At 44.5% G+C, this 15,032-nt stretch overlaps 1 pseudogene; it reads left to right on the forward strand.

Annotated features, from left to right (window-relative positions):
- Positions 1-7,137: 7,137 nt before the first annotated feature.
- On the forward strand, positions 7,138-13,088 carry LOC147003887 (sperm motility kinase 4A-like; annotated as a pseudogene).
- Positions 13,089-15,032: the final 1,944 nt, after the last annotated feature.

Here is a 15,032-nt window from a genome sequence, read left to right on the forward strand (position 1 = left end):
AGATTCCCCAGAAAATGTTATTAAAGTTTGAGAGAAAACAACAGGAGAAGCAAGTGGAAAAATCTCAGCAACCATCAGAATGAGTAGTAATAAGAAAAAAATGTGCCTTTTATGTTAGATATGGGGTCAGAGGATCGGTTAGGAATGCCAGGGGAAGTATGCATAGCCTCTTGGCTGGTGTCTGAAAAGAGAAAAGAAAATGAAGAACATGTTCAGTGTAGCTCTTCAAGTTGAGTTCAGAGGTAACCCATCCCAGGCTCATAAATCATGATGCAGAATAAAAGATAGTACCAGGGACACAGGGTTAGAAACAAGTGGAGGCAGAGAGAGAATATAAGAGGAGATTGAGCATAGGAGTAAAGAGGAAGGGTTTATAGAGCTCAGCTGGAGAACGGAAGGCCCCAAATCGACTATTATGGAGATTTTGGCTAGGAGGTAGCCAGGCCAGATTAGCTTAGGGGATTGAGATAAACTGCCCAGGTATTAAGGTGAAACTTGAAAATAGAATAGTGGGATAGTGAACTAAGTGGGGAAGTCCAAAAAGTGCTGGGCCTCCAGGGGCATGGCCCTCTACTGGACGTTTTCAAAGCCACGTTTGTTTTTCCTGGGCTTTTCTCAAACATGCTGTTCATTAGGTGACACCCAAGTAAAGAAGGGCCTCCACTCTTCCTCTGCAAAGTGGCTGCTTTCATAGGTTGACCATGATGTTTCAGCCTCTAGTTCCTATTCACAAGGAGAGTGCCTTCTTACCATGCTGACAGGCTACTGGGAACACACAGCAAGCAGGCAGACAAGACCATTGAGAAGCAGGAAGGGATGGTCAGCTTCTCTAGGACAGTGCATCATAAGGTGATCTCTGGGACACAGCAAAGAAAAACAAACAAATGAAACCAACCTATCCTGAGAGCTGCTCAGCACCAACCCAATGACCGTACAACCCTCCACTTACCAAAGGAAACAAGTCACATCTGATAGTTCAAGAAAGGTGTATCCTCCAGGGTGTTCCCTTCCCTTTTACAATAAGACCCTGGCCCAGAACAACCCTATGAGCCACATGCTTGCTACACTCGCACCAGAATATTCTACATTCTATGTTCTTTCTCTCCCTCTCTGTATGCGAGTGTGTGAGGCCAGAGGACAACCTCAGGTGTCATTCTCCTCGGGTGCCAACGCTTTGGTTTTTGAACCATTGGGGTTGTACCTTAGGGCTAGCCTGGCACATTTGGGCTAGCCTGGCTACCCAGCAATTCCAGAGATCTGTCTCCACATCCTTATTATAAAGGCTTCCTTTTTTTTTTTTTTTTTTTTTTTTTACAGGTTTCCCTTTGTGTGTGTGTGTGTGTGTGTGTGTGTGTGTGTGTGTGTGTGTGTGTATTTTCCTCTTCGATGAGAGAATTTAAAAATGAACTCAGAAGCTTCAGGACCATCTTATTAGATCTGGAGAGGAAAAACAACAGGGCAAGTAAGCTTTTGGCTGGTATCTAAAAAGTAGAATGAGAAGGAAGAGTTATGCTTGCAGGCAGGCTTAGCAGTGAAGATTTGTAAGCAACTGCATGGGGGCGGGCCTTAGGGGATATATAAGTCTATTTTCTCATAAGAGAATAATTATTCCTCCTGTCTGAGCATGTCTTCAAGTGAATCAGCATTCCTGAGGGGTGGCTCTGCCAGGATGATTGTCAGGCCCACTTAAATGAACTCTTAAGGGAGGGACAATAGTATACAATGCTTTGTGAAACAAAAAATGTCTTGTTTTCCCTTGGCCAAAATGAATTCTTTTGCCCTGGAGAAGGTGGCCTTCTCTTGATGGCCCTCTTACTTCCACTTTTACACATGCCATGTTAAGGCCTTGGGAGGGGCAATTGTGATCCTTCCTTTTCTAGTGTTACCAAGGAAACACAGGGTTGAATCCAAAATGGAGGGTGGGGTGGGGGTCCATTTTCAACAGCCTCTAAGCCTGTCTAGATATCTTTATGTCCCCAGCCTTGGGCTACAAAATGCAACATAGCAGTACTTTTTATGTGAATTCTGGTCCTCGTGCTTTAGCACTTTAGCAACTGAGGCATCTTCCCAGCCTTTACTTTCATTTAATAAATCTATACGTTACTGTTACTATCCTGTGTCTTGCTAAATTCTTTGAGACACAAAGGTGTTGTAATATTATCTTTCTTGGGGGGGCATTACTCTGCCCTCTTTTGCTTCTTAATATCTATTGGGGATTTCTACTCCACTTTTGCCCATTAGCTCTCAGAAAAATGACACAGAGACATTATGATTTATTAACAAGCTATTTTCATTATTCTGGGCATGTTCTAAGCTATTCTAATCCTCTCAAGATGTTAAAACCCAAATAAATGCTCTGTCACTTGCCAATTAGTCCCGCTGGAAGCTTCTGATATAGTTGTCTGTCTTTAGAGTGAGTTTCTCTTGGTCGTGTGCTCCTGGTCCATCTTATCTAATGGTGACCTCCTTCTTCTGTCTTCCTCTTCCTTCTCCCTCATGGTCTCTCCTGACACCCCTTATTCAATACTAAATTTCTATCCTCTATTCCCAGTCATAGGGTCTAGCTTTTTATTAACCAATAAGAGACTATTGGGGAGCATTCTTTACAGCCTATTGATCAAGACAATGCCCATGTCCAGACTGCAACTTGATCTTGGGGTACAGAACTTAGCATCTGAATACATAGACATGAGACCTACCCCAAAATCCAATAAGAGGCTCTTTTCTTACAATAATAAACTATACCCAATGAAACAATTATGAAACAACTATGAAAATTATCATGTAAGAGTTATAATGTTCAGTCCATTTGTATTTGGCAACTTAGAAAAAAAAGTATCTATCTTTTCTGTGTCTAAATCATTTTTTAATCCTAACTTGCATTACCATCCTTAAAACATCATCTTAGACCTAAAAACACTTTCTTAAATCCTAAACAAATTTAGCTTAATGTGAGATTATAACTATCCAGTCTTCAACCTCATCAGACACTTAAGATAGAATAAATATTACCAACATATGCAGGGAATGCAGATCAAGCAGCTTCCAAAACTATGGAAATAACAAAGAGGCTGGGACACGCCCCCCATTTTTTCTGCATTGTGGGAACATCCATCTTCAGCCTTCTGGCCCAGTATATCTAACAGGCTTTTTTGTGAAGCAGGAAATATGAAGGACTGCTTACCTAGTTTTGGTAAAGCTCAGCAGTCAACTTCTCTGTCCATAACACAAAGGACCTGAACTTCATAGGACAACACTGAGTCTGGTAGCATATGTGATATCTCAGCTAGAAGGTAAGTCTTTCTCTAATCTTTTAAGAATTCCAATTTCCCTCTTCTGTAACAAACTTGTATTTTACCAGGAAACCCCTTCCTTCCTTCCTTCCTTCTTTCCTTCCTTCCTTCCTTCCTTCCTTCCTTCCTTCCTTCCTTCCTTCCTTCCTTCCTTCCTATCCTTTTCAGTTGGAAATAAAAGGCAAGATCCTGTGGGAGCTCTTAATATTCTTGGGGTTTGACATCCAAACCATCCCGTTCCCTCTCACTCCTTCTCTGGCTTTGTGAGCTGAGGGTATTCTTGACTCTCTCTAGTGGGATCATAGCAGAGTTTATGCGTGGACTGAAATGTGCATGCTTCAACTGCACCTGCTCCAGGGTACAGCCTTGCCCTGGGAGTGTTACTCAGGATTCTCTACAGAAACAGCATGGTAGAATGGTTATAAACTGCAAAGGAGATGTGTTAAGTCTAACACCCTACATGAAAACTGATGGGTACTCCCACAATGGCTGTCCACACACTGGAGAGCCTGGGAGTTAGGTACCTGCTCAGTCCTCAAAGTTTGGTTCTTGAGTAGTGCTAGTCTGATATTGAGGGCCTGGAAGAATTCTAGAGAGCCACTGGCTGTCAGTTCATGCTTGAAGGCCATAGAAGATGGATTATGTTAGAGAGGGTGTCAAAGGGCAGGCAAGGAGCAATAGCTTTCTTATAGGACTCCCTATATCAAGGCCACCATCTGAAGGTGCCACATACTTTGGGGATGGGTCGACTCGATTCAGTTAATCATTTCAGGAATTACCCTCAGAGACTTTCCCAGAGGCAAGGCTCTGAGTTGATTCCATGTCCAGTCAAGTTAACCAAAAGACAGCACACTAGAGACAGTACCAGAGGCTCTGCTCCCCCCACAACGGCAAACTAGTGGCCAGCAACATAGCTTATCATATAAAACCACTTACTTACACAGGTCTAATGATCTGAGTTCAATCCCAGGAACTCACGAGGAGTGGAGAGAACTAATTCTTATCTCTACACCCGAGTCATGGTGTGTGCCTGCACATACACACACACACACACACACACCACTTACACATGCACACACTCATGCACTAACAATAATAATAATAATAAAATTATTTATTAAGTTATAAATAATGTATTAAGTTGTAATATAATGTATGAATATTATTTTATGACATATTATGATAGGATATAATATATTAATATATTATATCAGAGTGCATAATGTTAATATATTATATGATATTAATATAATATTATGTTATATTATTATAAATTTTATTAATATATACTATATTGTTATAATTTATGCTATAAATATCACATGATACATAGTATATGGTAACATACTGTTATAAAATAATAAAACAAAATAACAATCTAAAATAGATATACAAGTTCAAGGTAACAACTTAACTTTCTTCTTTCAGCTTTCCTTGAGTAGTACATGTGTTCATCTATATAGGTAAGTAGGCCACTCAAAGGAAAGGAAAGGAAAGGAAAGGAAAGGAAAGGAAAGGAAAGGAAAGGAAAGGAAAGGAAAGGAAAGGAAAGGAAAGGAAAGGAAAGGAAAGGAAGAGGGGGAGGGGAGGGAAGGGAAGGGGAGGGGAGGGAAGGGGAGGGGAGGGGAGGGAAGGGGAGGGGAGGGGAGGGAAGGGGAAGACACACAAAATAACAGCAGCAATTCTAGACTCCTCTTTCTGCCATTTGGTGAGACTAGGTGAGAAATGAATGCATTTTAACATAAGGTTTCTAAATCCGCTATAAAAGGTCTTAAATTCCTAATAGATTGGTTAACTGGTTACTATGTTCCAACCCAGCAGTGAGTGAAATCCTCCCCTCCAGCCCCCCACCCCCACCCCATCCCCAATGCTTGTGGATTTTCTCACCTCCCACTCTCTTCATGCATCAGACTTAACCTCCTCCCTGGAGTGGCAGCATTCTGGCAGGCACAGGTAAGTGGTGACATCTCTGTGATGGGTTAGATTTGAAATGTCCCCGCAGTCTTCCTGTGTTTGAACAGTTGATCCCCCAGGTGGTGCTTGGGGACATTACAGAACCCTGGAGCCTTCTCTAGTTTAGAGAAGTGGGTCACCGGGTGGGGTGTGACACATAGTATGACTGGCTTAACCTCTTTCTTAAGCACCAATGGTTCCTACTGCCATGTCTCCACTGTTCCCTCAAAGCATGAGTCCAAGGAATCTCTTTATTTTCTAAGTTGCTTCTTTTCAGATCTTTGCTTACAATAAGAAACCTAATATAGCCCCGTTGATGGGAAAGTGTGAAACCCCCTGTGGAGTGTGCCCTCAGTGGGGTATGCCTGACTGGGATTGGTCTGTTTCTTGCTCTGACATTACCTGGAGCCATTGTGAGCAATGCGAGCTCCCTGTTTGTAAGAAGCAAGGGTTGCAGCTGGGTTTTACAGTTCAGATAGCTGTTAGTTGGAAGGTTGAGGACATGGACATTGGCATTTTGTTGGATTTGACACTGATGTTCTGTTGGGCTTTGGCACAATGAGTTTGTTTCCTGACTTGTTGGTTTGGGTTTAGGTATTTAGGGCTCCACAGATAGATAGGTAATGGAGTTTTTTGTCATGTTTTTTAATTTGTTTATCTTGGTGTCTGTTGTGCATATACCACAGCATGCATGTGGGAGCAGAGGACAGCTTGTGAAGTCAGTTCTCTCCTTTCACTGTGGGTTTTGGGGGCGCCACCTGGCCAGGCCTGTATAGGTTTTTACATAATACATGATCTCTAGTTCCACACATTTTCTTGACAGTTGTTCTTTATGGCTAAGTATCATTCTTGTCCTGATTCCACTGCCTCCCTCTTTCCTCTGTCTCTGTCTCTGCCTCTGTCTGTCTCTCTCTGTTTTTCTTTGTCTCTGTCTCTGTCTCTCTCTTTTTCTCTCTATGTGTTATCAGTTCATGTGTGTTGCAACATTCTTATTCTTGGATTAGTTGGTGAACTCATCTTGGTCATACAGTATGGCCTACTTAATGTTTATTGAATTTGATGTAAGTACTAAGTATTCTTATAAAGGATTTTCATATCACGTTTGTCCTGAAAATTAGCTTATAGTTTCCCCTTTGTGTCTCTATCTGGATTTGATGTCAAGTCATTCAGGCTGTGTGGGATGAGCCCTTTCCATTTCTGCTTTAAGGAATAGATGGCTGTTGCTGTGGTCCTTCTGTAAAAGGTCTTCAGATTCCTCAGTGAATCCATCTGGACCTGGGGTTTTCTTTGCTGGGAGATCATTTAATCACTATTGATCTTGTTGCTTGTACACAATATGGTGTTTTCTCTTGGTTTGACATTGGTGGGCCATGTGTGTCTAGAAACTTAGCCTTTTCTTCCACTTTCCAGTTTGCTGGAATGCAGGTTTTCAGAATAGTCCCACATATGCTGTGGTTGTCTGCAGTATTGAGTATAATACTGTAACCTTTCTTGTCTCTCGTTTTACTCACATTCTCTGTGAGCTGTGGTCAGGCTTTCAACCCTGTTCTCAGTTAATTCTCCAGCTCGCCAATCCTTCACTTCCTTTCTGCCCTGTGTCATTCATTCCTGCTCTGCTCTTTTTTCCCCATTTTTCTTTTTCATTCTATTGCTTTGATGCTTGGTTTTCTGTTTTCTGTGGCCTTAAGGAGCATCATTAAGTTGTCTCTTTGAGATGTGTTTCTTTTAGGATAGTTTATTTGCCAGGCACACAGTAGGTACAGCAGGCTGGGTGGTAGCAAAAGCACTGTTCACTCTGCCTTCCTGAACTGGGAATTAGAGCCACATCTCACTCTGGGAATTGGTTTCAATTATTTTAATTTTTAACCTAGCACTGTTAATTGCTGTGATAATGGTGGTGTTGGACCTCAAGGTTATGGCTCCTAAAGAGACACCCTTCAGAAATAGTTACAGGATCTTGAACACCATTACCAAGGCAGCTTTGGCAAAATAAAGCTTGCCAGACCCTTATCCAGACCCGAGTTGCCGTGAAAGTCCTGCCAAAGAACTCTTCTATTTTTATGTCAGAAATTGACATCATGAAATCCCTCAATCATCTAACTTTATCAGATAATCAACACTACTGTCAGCACCTACCTTGTAATGGAACAAATGATGGGGGCGGGGGTTCTGTTGGACAGGATCCAGAGAGATGGCCATCTGCAGGAGGAGGCAGCCCACTGACTTTTCCAGCAGATTGGAAGTGCTGTGCATTAAAGTCATTCAAAAGATACGTGCCTTTAATCCCGGCACTTGGGAGGCAGAGGCAGATGGATTTCTGAGTTCGAGGCCAGCCAGATCTACAAAGTGAGTTCCAGGACAGCCAGGGCTACACAGAGAAACTCTGTCTCGAAAAACAAAAAAAAAAAAAAAAAAAAAAAAGGTACAGTGCACAGAGACCTGAGGCCAGAAGATATCCTAGCAGATGGCGAGGGCAGCATCAAATTCAGTGACTTTGAGTTTGGCATTCAGGTGAGCCCTGGGAAGAAGCTGCACTCTTTCTTTGCAACCTCTCATTTTGTATCCCAGAGCTCCTGGGGGAAAAGATTATGATGGGCCTGCAGCTGCCATGTGGAGCCTGGGAGTCCTCCTCTACTTTGTGACCACAGGCTGCTTCCCTTTTCAAGAACCTACCAATCTTAGTATAAAGCAGAAGATCCCATGTGCAAAATAGTATGGCTTACCTTACCTTTCTGCAAATGTGCTAAAAGTAATCGGCCAGTTACTCACTCTGGACCCCAGCAAGAGGGCCATTAGGTATTGCATCATGTACCACTGGTGGCTCTTGCAAAGAGAGGAGTTGTCCTTTGAATTTTCCTTGGAGGAGTTCCCCAGTCTCCCAAACCCCATCATCATGATCATCCTGGCTAATTTAGGGTATGACCCATATGAGGTCTTTAAAATCACAAACCTTCAATAAAACAATGGCTACATATTTGATATTACAATGCAAGAGCCCCTGGGAGGATAGCCAGGAGAACCAAGTGAAGACTTACACCTTGTGCAATCTCTGCAGATCTTTCTACCTTCCCTCTCCCCCCTGAACAGGAGAGACAGTGAACCTGCCCTTCACACCTTCCCCCATAAATATCGGCTTCTTGACAATAAACAGTTAAGGATGGGCAGGAGGGCGATTATGTGTTCTGCTCCCCAGTGTTCCCTGCCGAAGAGAACCATCTCTTATTTAAGGGCAGCCTGTTGTCATGGTGATGAGGTTATCCTCTGTACTCACTGCAAGGGTAGCTGTGATGCTGAGTCAGAGAGCCATGTGGGCTCTCAGGACAGACAACCAGAAAACTCATTTCTCAGGAACTTCTGGCTTTGACCACCAAGTGTGCTTGTACAACAGACAACAGCTCATGCTATGGGGATCTATCACCAGAACCAGTGTTCTTGTCCAGTGACCAGCCTGAGAGTGTGATGATGATGCCTGGACTCAGGCACTGCCCAGGCTGGAAGAGGGTGAGGATGGTGGTGAACTGTGCAACAAAATGGTGCTGCTGCGTGTCTGTCCAGAGGAAGAGTCAAGTCTCTAGCATCAAAATGCTTCCAGTCATGGCAAGATATTCAAAGCCAGGCAGTGAGGCAGCGATGTATTTGTGCATTGACCTCATATGCACTGTTATTCTGTGCTTTTCAACTGACATCAGACACTGGGCACCTACAAGGGGTATGTGACTTTATGTTTCTGTCGCCTCAAGAGGACAAGTCCTCATGTAGAACTTGGAGCAGATGTGGACAGCAAAGGGAAGTGTTTAGGGCTGGGGGCAGAGTTTGAGGGGATGAGACATGGTGGTAAAGAAGACAAAGTTCCAGACCTAAGGAATCATTTGGGCATCTACCACACGGCAAGAAATAAGTTCTGTGGGTCTCAAAGTCACTAAGGGTTTCTCTCTCATATTTCTCTGCTTTGAAGTGGTGAGGGGGCAGCCCTCCAGCTTCAAGGATGATCAATTGTAGAGTGAGTTCAGCCTGACAAGGATTGAGTCTGCCGCAGCAGTGTGCCAGGCTGGGAGTGCAGGCTGCTGTGTGCCCACATGCACAACCCAGGTCACTGAGGCAGGCCTGTGCAGGGAAGTCCCAGCTAGTCATGGGGAAATATGTCCTGACCCCAGCCTTTCATAATTCTTAGTGTGGGACATTGAGAAGGCTGGACCCTCCTGGGGGAAGGTCAGACTGCCCTTCTCTGTCCCCACCCGCTTGTCTAGCATTCCATTAAAGTTTCTGGGGTTAGGGTAGGTGGTCTTCAGTAAACGATCTCTGTCACCTGAAGTGGAAATTTCTGGTTTCTTAACAACTCAGTTGTGTCATGTGATACTTTTCTGAAAGTTGTCCTGTGAGAGGGAATGTGATGTTTTGCTGAGAAAAAAACACTTCAGAGGACCAAGAATATAAATAGAACCCTGCAGACAGACCATCTAGAGACTGCCATATCCGGGGATCCATCCCATAATCAGCTTCCAAACGCTGACACCATTGCATACACTAGCAAGATTTTGCTGAAAGGACCCAGATATGGCTGTCTCTTGTGAGACTATGCCGGGGCCTGGCAAACACAGAAGTGGATGCTCACAGTCAGCTATTGGAAGGATCACAGGGCCCCCAATGGAGGAGCTAGAGAAAGTACCCAAGGAGCTAAAGGGATCTGCAATCCTATAGGTAGAACAACAATATGAACTAACCAGTACCCCCCAGAGCTCGTGTCTCTAGCTGCATATGAATCAGAAGATGGCCTAGTTGGCCATCAGTGGAAAGAGAGGCCCATTGGTCGTGCAAACTTTATATGCCCCAGTACAGGGGAATGCCAGGGCCAAGAAGTGGGAGTGGGTGGGTGGGGGAGCGTGTGGGGGACTTTTGGGATAGCATTGGAAATGTAAAAGAAATACCCCCCCCAAAGAACCCTGCAAACAGAGGACACTCTTGCACTGCTACACCATGCAGTGCTTTGCTTCTTCACTGGTCTTCACCAGAGAGAAATGCACCAAAGAACTTCTTATGGTATTCCAGCCAATGTCTGCTTCCGCTGACTCATGCCAATTTGGTGGAGCCTTGCTGTTTCTTTTGGACCGTGCTGCTCCTACTGATTCGTGTTTGGTGTTTGCTATTGAACTGAACAATGAAGAGTGGAATCTCCCCCAAGGAACAACTTCTAAACAGATCCACAACACTCTTCCTATTAACCTTCTTTCCCCTACTGTTGGTCGGTGGGTTAGAAGAGAGATTGAAGCATTTAAGAACCCTAAAGTAGGTTTTGAAAAAAAATCTAAGCCTACAATCACCACCAGATAACTCCAGGTCAGGCTAGCCTGCTTTTGTCAAGGCTGAGTTCATAAGAATGAGAATTGCAAGGCCCCAGTAGCAGATCTGTGGGATTCCTCTGTAAGGCAACCAACTGCCATCCTGTCTACAAAGTAGAATGCATGTGCATGAGTCCTGGGAACTAATGTAGCATAAAGCTTGGGAAAGACTCATCTGGACACTGGAGTACTTGTGTTTTCTCTCCCAATGCTGCCCCCTCTGACCATCTGCCTCCTGTGACTCTTGTTTTTGCTCCATTTGGGTCCTTCCATCAACCTGGCCACAGCAGGACCCCATGGCTAGAACCAACAGCTGCAGCATCTCACAGTGATCAAGAGATGACTATTTGAAACTGATGCCCCACTGATGGTGGCTGGGTGAGGCTGAAGGGGCTGAGGAATGGAGTGGGGCTGAGAATGGCTTCGTGCAGGTGATGATCTCTGATGAGCAGAATCTATGGGGCCCATGTTTTACCTTCCAGGACCTGGTGCTGAGCAGGGAATGAATAAATTAACACAAACTGGGTGAATGAACTGTGAACACACATCTCCTCAGCAGAGTGGGGGGGCCCCCACCCAGTCTGAGGCATAGAAACCAAGGCACACAGGGGAAATGTACAGACTCCTAAGAGTCTCTGTAACTTTTATGCTCACACTTGCCTACACTTGTGTTGGGGGAGAAGTGGGGTGGTATGTGTGACTGGGGATTTGACTACAGGGCCTAGCTTATGGGAGGCAAAGCTCTACCACTGGGCTCTATTATTAGCTCTTGAGGGTTTGGGTTTTGTTTGTTTATTTTGAGACAGCATCTCACTCTAGCCCAGGCTACATGAGAACTTGTGTCATTTCTGTCTATCGGTTCCCAGGGCCTCCTGATGGTCTGCATCACTGACCCCCAGGCTGTGAGGATTGAGAGATGCCCAGGAACTTTAGAAACACACATACCCGACTGTGTCCGATATAATGGTATTTTCCAGGGGTGTCCATTTACATCTCGACATTGTGATTGACAGTATGTACAGATGTGTTGGATAATACTCATAGCTCCTGTTATGCCTGTGGGCCCTGAGTTACAGGCTATATACACCTGCTTAGGGTGATATTTCACATGGTGATTGTCAAATGGCAGAACTAGTAAAAGTAGGTCTACTTGTTAAAGTAAGTGACTTGTATGGGTATGTTTTGATCATGGTCCTTTCCTCCTCTCTGCTTTCTGTCCACCTTAAGACAAGTCACTCTGCTCACCAGCCACCACAATGGTCTGCCTCATCACAGGACTAGCCGTAAGGGAGCTAGAGCCCTTAGACAGAAACCTGAAGCATGAGTCCAGGTGTGATTGTGGGGATTTGGGGAAGAGGGATAGTGGATGTACATCCAGAGGCAGTGAGGTCCCAGATGCCTCCTATGTAGTGAGAGGGTCAAGCAGAAGAGCTAGGGCTCTCGAACCTGACAGATTTATAAGCTGTCCTTGCTCAGCAGTCATGAGCACATCTCTGTGCCAAGAACTGAAGGGATAGCTGGAGCCCTCAGGCAACGGGGACTCTGGACACATGTGACTCCTGACAGTTGACCACTAACGTGGTCTGGAAGCCACATCATTCCCCAGAAAATGAGTGTAGACAAACATCATCCAAACAGTAGTTTCATGTCCCAGGACCTTCCTGACCCTTTCAGCTGCTTCCTGAGATGAACAGGAATCACAGGGTAGAGGAGACACAGCACACCTCACGGGATACCAAAAACAGAGGAGAGAGGTGTGGATAGTCAACCCAGGTGAACTCAAGTTGGTCTGGTGTCCCCTGGGTCTGCTCCCTCCCATGCAAGACAGGGAGCCTATGCGTGAGACCGGAGAAACAGATGCGGCGGCCGGGGGCGATCGCGGCGATCAGTAAGCCACATTCCCGCAGTGACTGACAGTTTTCTGTTTAGCACAGTCCCTGCGCACTGTAAGAAAGCGGAAGAGATGAGGGATCTGAGGATAGCCTCGGGATTAGTAACAAGCAGCAACCACTAGACCTCGCAGTGAATATGTGAATCCCATCACGTGCTACTGATAAGGAAACTCAACACCTGGAGTCAAGCCTCCAGGAGGAAGACGAACCCGGGGGGTGGGGCGGGGAGGAGGCTATTTCTGAAGCCCATGAGGGCTGTTTCTGCCATGGCAGAAATATGCCTGCTCGCTTTCCCTTTCCACTTGATACTTAGGACCATGATGTAAGTTCCTTGGAAGTTATTTTTCACACATGCTCATCTACTGGGCAGTGTTCCTTCTCCAGATCTCAGGCAGAAGTCAGTGAAACATCTCAGCGTGAAGAGCCGCGGGAGCCGTCAGCACCGAAAGAGGAAGGATCGGAAGACCGCTTCTCAGGGACAAATGGCAAGGAAAGCGGCTCAAACTGATGACGCTACTGGTCAGCGCCCCCTGATGACGTCATGTAACCGCGCCGTCGCCGCTACCGCACTGGACGCTCCGCCCAGCTTCTCCACTGCAAGCGCTTCAGTCTAACAGGAAGGTCCCGTGCAGCTACCCTGGCACTCTAGCTGGCGGTTCATATTCGGGTGGAACTGGCCGTTTGAACACTCTCTCTTGAGAACTGTATTCTCATATCCGTAGCCCATCACTTGACCTCTAGGTATTCATTTTTTGAGTCTTTGTATATTCTAAGACATTAACCCTGTCCTGTTCAGCTAGCAAGGTACTGCACGGTCCAAACTCGCCCTCCCAAGGCGACCAGCTCATAATGACCTCCCGCCCTCAGTCTTATCGCTCAGATTTTGCGGGGTGAGTGAGCAGGCCCCGTAGCACTAACTCCTGGAACCAGAGTATGTGGAACCACATGAGAGTGAGCTCGAAAACTGTAAAACAGTTGGTTTTTACATCTATGATACATCTTTTAGTATGTTTAAGAGCTAATCCCATCCATTTGTAATTTTGATAGTAAACTTTGGATAAGAATTTTTCCAGAAGAAACACTGGCATTTGCTTTGTGATTGAGTGAGTGTCCGCTGAGAGAACAGGTATTAAGCACAAACTCCTTTTTCTTTTTAATCAAGCATTTAATATCCTTTAAAATTCTTCAAGATATATCAACAGCTGCCCTATTTTATATATAAAGATAAAGGAGGAAAGCAATGTATTTAATTAATGTGAAATTAAGACAACTTTCCTGATTATATATATATATATATATATATATATATATATATACTATCTCAAATCAGTAATAAAGATGAGTACTACTTTTTTGCCTGTTAAGGAAAGTCATCTTATTGAAAAAACAAACAGCTGAAACGAAATTTTCTCATGACACAAATGGACTAATTATACAGGTCTCAAAAATGTTTTTAAAAGTACCCTAAGAAGAAAATTTTCTCATTGGACTACACAGAAGCCATCATCTGGGGCGGGGGTGTACATGGAGGGATGTGGGGCAGCTGTTAGGGCTGGCAGCCTCTCCTGAAAACATCTAGAGATTTAATCTGTCCCTTTCATAACTTGCCCAGGGCTGTGCCACGCCTGAAGGAATATAAACTCCTGTACAGCACTTGTCAAGTCATGGACTCAGTGTGGGTGTCCATCATTGGATGAATGGCAAAACAGCACAAACACACAGACCCTAACTCCCCAGGGCACACACCCAACCATTCTCTCAGTCTGATTCTAGTATCCTGTCCCTCATATCCATTCTCTAAGACTGATCCCTAGTATAAGTCAACTGAAGTCTGTTTTATGGTAGTGGTGTCTCTCCTATATGGTGAGACTCCTGGTACCTCCTGTGAGTTTGCAGTAGACTCAAAGGTCCTCTCCCTATGCATGACAGGAGCCCCCCACCCCATCCATCCTCACATGCAGATTTGGTTTATAGGTGTTATTGGTTGTGTTTCCCATGATTTACAAATTGTGAATTGTGCAGCTTCCAAACTGCAAGTCAGATCTAAATGTGAACTTAAAAGAAGTCAAAAATAAATTTGGAAAAAGGGGCTGGGCGTGGAGGTCAGTGGTGTAGTGTTTGTCTAGTGCATAGCGAAGCCCTGGATTCTATTCCTGAAAATAAAAGGGACAAAGAAGGAACTGGGGAGGAAGAAATGGAACCAAGTCACCAATTTTGTGGTCTGCAGCAAAAACAAGGTCCACATGTAGATTTGTAACACTAGCTGTGTACCCTGGAAAGAAGAAAGATCTGGTGCCAGTAATTTAAACTTCCTCCTGAGAATATTAGAAAGCAAACAGTAAAGTAATAGAAAGAAACCGAGGAAAATCATTTAAAAGCTGGAAACAGAATTTCAACAGCGAAAAAATGGGAATCAATTTTAGGTTCCTAAAAGGACAACACATCAAAATGCTGCGAGAGGGATTACCACTGTTGATAACATGACTTTCTAGGAATATGCTTAGAATGCTTCTAAGATTGCTAATAATGTGCCAGCACTGGCTGACCCTTACAGTATT

This window comes from Mus caroli, unplaced genomic scaffold (genome assembly GCF_978045245.1).
Source record: "Mus caroli unplaced genomic scaffold, Mus_caroli_1 scaffold_7, whole genome shotgun sequence".
Classification (NCBI taxonomy): Eukaryota; Metazoa; Chordata; class Mammalia; order Rodentia; family Muridae; genus Mus; species Mus caroli.